General features: G+C 39.2%; 1 protein-coding gene across 1 annotated transcript in view; it reads right to left on the reverse strand.

Annotated features, from left to right (window-relative positions):
• Positions 1-4,065, reverse strand: part of KCNK1 (potassium channel, subfamily K, member 1) — a 33,950-nt gene that overhangs the window by 29,377 nt on the left and 508 nt on the right. The gene's annotated exons all lie outside the window — the stretch shown is intronic.

The following is a 4,065-nucleotide window of genomic DNA, read 5'->3' on the forward strand; positions in this document are numbered from 1 at the left end:
GGTGGGGGGGGGGGGGGGGGCGCAGCAAGTGAGCAGCTGCGTGGTGCTTAGCTGCTGGCTAGGGTTAAACCATGACACAGTTTAGTTTCTCTTCTAAGTCATCAACAGCAATGCTTATGAGAATCAGACCTAACAGAGAACACCATTATGAATCAAATGATATATGCATTAATATTAACTCCTCATACTGCTTGCAGTAAGACTCATATCAGCTATTTAACTTGAATGCAAAACTTTCCCTGAAAGCCATGTTATTTCTTTACTAGTCCTTCAACCAAGTTAACAGCCACTGTCAGCATTTAGCTACAACTACTGCATAGATGTTCTTTACTCGCTTCAGAATACAACAAGCGGAAACCTGAATCCAGTACATCATGGATTGTGGGTGCCATTCCTTGCAATGCAGCATCATACACCCATCCTCAGCGCCAACACTGGAACCGGTACAGACTAAATTCTGGACAAGATGCTGATAATGCAGTAACCACCTCGCAGACAACCACATTACAGGCTTCAGAAGTGGTTGAACACTAACAGCCCTCTCCTCCCTTCTCTCACTGCCTTGACTCCTGTGGCTCAGATGACAGTCCAGCCTGATCGTAACCAAAAAAATGAAAAATGTGCATTGCCATCACAGAAGATGCAACTTCTCCTCACCCACCCTTCCTCTGCAAATCCCTAGATCAAGACAAGGTTATCCTAGCTTCCTTGTAATGTGTATCTTGCCAACCCTATCACAACAGAGAAGGATCCAAAGAAGCTGTTTCTCAGCATCCCTTTGGTATCCAAATGTTAAATGAAATCTACAGTCACATTTGTGATGGAGACAAAACCACTCAAAGCTGAGCAGTCAGAATAAGACTTGTGGTCCTTTTGCATAAAATGCCATGGGATTCCAAAAACAAACATAAAAATACGGGCCCCAAGTTCCTAAATTGGCATGTCCTTTCCTTCCCTATCTGTTTTCCTTCAACAAACAGAAGCCACTTTGCTCTTCATGTCTAGCAACACAACCAATATCAATTTCTTTTTTTACTCCATTCTGCTTACAATTCATGTCGTGCAGTATTCCCATACTGCACCAATATGGGGTAAGATCTTACAGCCTAGCAGCATGCCAAGAACAGCGAAAACACGCTTCCTGGGAGAGCAAGCACAAAAAATTACTTCATTTTTATTGTTAGAAATAAAACACATATTCGTACAGATGGCCCCACAACAAAGCCAACCAGAAACAACTGCTTCAGCAAGATTATTCATGACATCTAGCCATGAGACAAGCGATGACCATAGATGTGCATAAGGTCATAATTACAGAGAGCTTCCAAGACAGATGCTATCTAAATGAACACAATTGTATATTCTTAGTGTTCATGTTGTCAATGATTAATGACCAAATTGCTTCCTCTTGCACACTGCTCATATGGCATTCTGCATGACTGCTTAAGTTGCACAGGGAGGAATAAAGTTGTTAGAAGAGAAACCTGCTGCCAGTCACTGCTGTAATCTGCAGAAACCTCGTCCCCAGTCCATTTCACTGCCCTTTGTTTGCCCGACCTTCAGGCAGCTTGTGACAGTCCTGTGACAGTCCATGTGTGCAGCAATATAAATTGCTTTCAAGTAACAATTTGCCTTACTGTGTTTGTTCTGCAGGCTCCTTCCACTTAAGATTTTTTCCAAATTCTTAACTGGCTTTATCATTTTCTCCAGCAAGTAAGAAGCAAAAGAATATAATAAGGATGGGAGGGAACAAGAAGTGGAGTTGGGGATGCTAAAATTAAGCACTTTCCCTACATGCTTTATATAGAAAGCTAAAAGGCTGTGAAATAAGCCTTGTCCTCTGTACAAGGGGTAGGTGTGCATTTATTTACATGATGAATGACAAATTCAGTCAGCTGAACATAAGGAACATCCCAGTGCTCCCTGCAATTTCACTTATGCATAGTTGGTACCATCAGTACCAGGGTTCTCTTTTTTGCATTTGTCCTTACTGTACTCGGCAAAGAGCGGGCGTTTCAGGTGTACAATTTGTAATAATACAGCATTTTTTGAACATTCAAACACTTCCGAACAGCTGTCTGAGATGACCAGGAAGGTTCTGCTTCTTGTTTGTCTTTCATTTTAATGACCATTTCAAAAGACTTGAAATATTTCTTGCACAGGTGCAGAGCAAATTGGGAGGTGAAAAAACAAATGCACCTCATGAGAAGTCTGTGCGCTCTGGGAAGAAGTTGAGCAAGCGTTGGACATACTATATTAGTCTGGATTTATACTTGTCTACTCATACAAGTTCTTATTTACATTAAATAGGAAACAGGTAAAGCTAAAGGCCACTGCATAAAACAAGAAACAGACGGATTTTGTTAAAAGGGGCCCAACCCAAAGGAATATTGGACATAGAAGGAAGTACCACCATTTGATGCCTTGTCTGTCAATGATGACTAGATGAACTTCAGTTTCTGAAATTCAAAGAAATAATGATAACATGCATTTCAGACCTCTGTATTTTTCTAAGCATATGCCATCCAAGTAGAGTTTTCTAAAAGGTTTTCAATTTGGACAATGGTACCTTGTATTTTCAATACTTGCCGTGTAGGGCCTCTATGATCAAATCAGCGAAACATGCAGGGCCAGGTTATGCCTTGCCTTTAAGCAGATGGGGAAGCAGTGGGAAAGAGATATCTCTGCCTGAACCGCACTACCAAATCCAAACATCCTGTAGCTATGTCTTGCCAGGCAGCACTAAAGTGTTACCAACTCAGTCCCATTCCCACTGTCCTGACTGTGAACATTTTTTGATTGATTCATCTCTGAAATCAATATTGCCAGAGTTAAAAATAATAAACTGCAGGGATTGTGGATTAGATTTTTGTCTAATCAAAAATAATGAGAACTTACATACACTACACTATATAAGAACAAATAGAAAAGCAGGACCTTTTTTAATATCCTTTTTTTGAAGGTATGGGTAATTATTTTAGAGAAAATATGATTTGAATACAAAAATAGCTCTTGGACAAAATAATTTACATTTTGTAGTAACAGACAGTGTAATTAATTAGGAATAGAAACAGGCATCATAAGGTCAATTCAGCACCTTAAGTTTAAAGTGCTTTATGGTTTTACTGAAAGAAAAAAAAAAAGAAAAAAATTTAAGTGCTGAAGTACTACCACAATTCCATGCTTTTCTCACCAATAGTATTACTATACATTGATTAATGCTTAGAAATTTATTCACTGTAAGCATTTAATTGTCACAAGGATGTCACTTTCTCTCTTCTTACAAACTCTAACTCTAGCTACTAAGATGGGGCAGGGGGATGTGTTACGGGGACACCCATAACCCTATTTTACTTTTTAAAAAAACCAACCTCCTTATAACAAGCAGACAACCTGATCTGTATACTCAATGACAACTATTTTTAGGACAAGAATTGCCTGTTTGAAATCAGTCAGGAAGCACCAAAATAACATCAATTAAGTAAATTATTAAGTGTCATTATAGATATCAGCTGATTATATTTCCCATAATAGAAAGGGTGCTCACTTGGGGGCAGAGGGGGAAAAAAAACAAAAAAGAAAAAAAACAAACCCAGAAAGAAAAAAAGCACTGCGTCTTTTACAGCAGTATCAACATACTGCCAAGACTCAAAGCCCTCTGGTTGGTCTCATTTTAAGATGATTTTTTTTACAGCTTTTCTTATTCGAGAAGCCTTTGTTATTTACTTCAGTGAGCCACATTCAAATCGCCACAGCTCAGCTTCCCAGCACAAATGCCTGCACTCATCCTTGACAAGAAGGCTGTCCACCACAGCCTTTATGTGAGACTGCTGTAAAAATAAGTGCTTATAAAAACTATGGCCAAAGGAATGTTTCCTCGAGCTTCTCAAAATAACAATGAAGATTGCTATTTGGAAGCAAGTAAGCGTTATCTTTTAGTCTTTTGCATGCAAATATTAACCCGAAACTGACGGTAAAACATGAAACTGAAATTTAACTTCATTATTATACCCAGTTTAGCAGTCGACCCCCCCCAAACCAGACTGAAAAAAACGCAAAGGAGAC

This window comes from Haliaeetus leucocephalus, unplaced genomic scaffold (assembly GCF_000737465.1).
Source record: "Haliaeetus leucocephalus isolate CR32 unplaced genomic scaffold, Haliaeetus_leucocephalus-4.0 Scaffold162, whole genome shotgun sequence".
Taxonomy (NCBI): Eukaryota; Metazoa; Chordata; class Aves; order Accipitriformes; family Accipitridae; genus Haliaeetus; species Haliaeetus leucocephalus.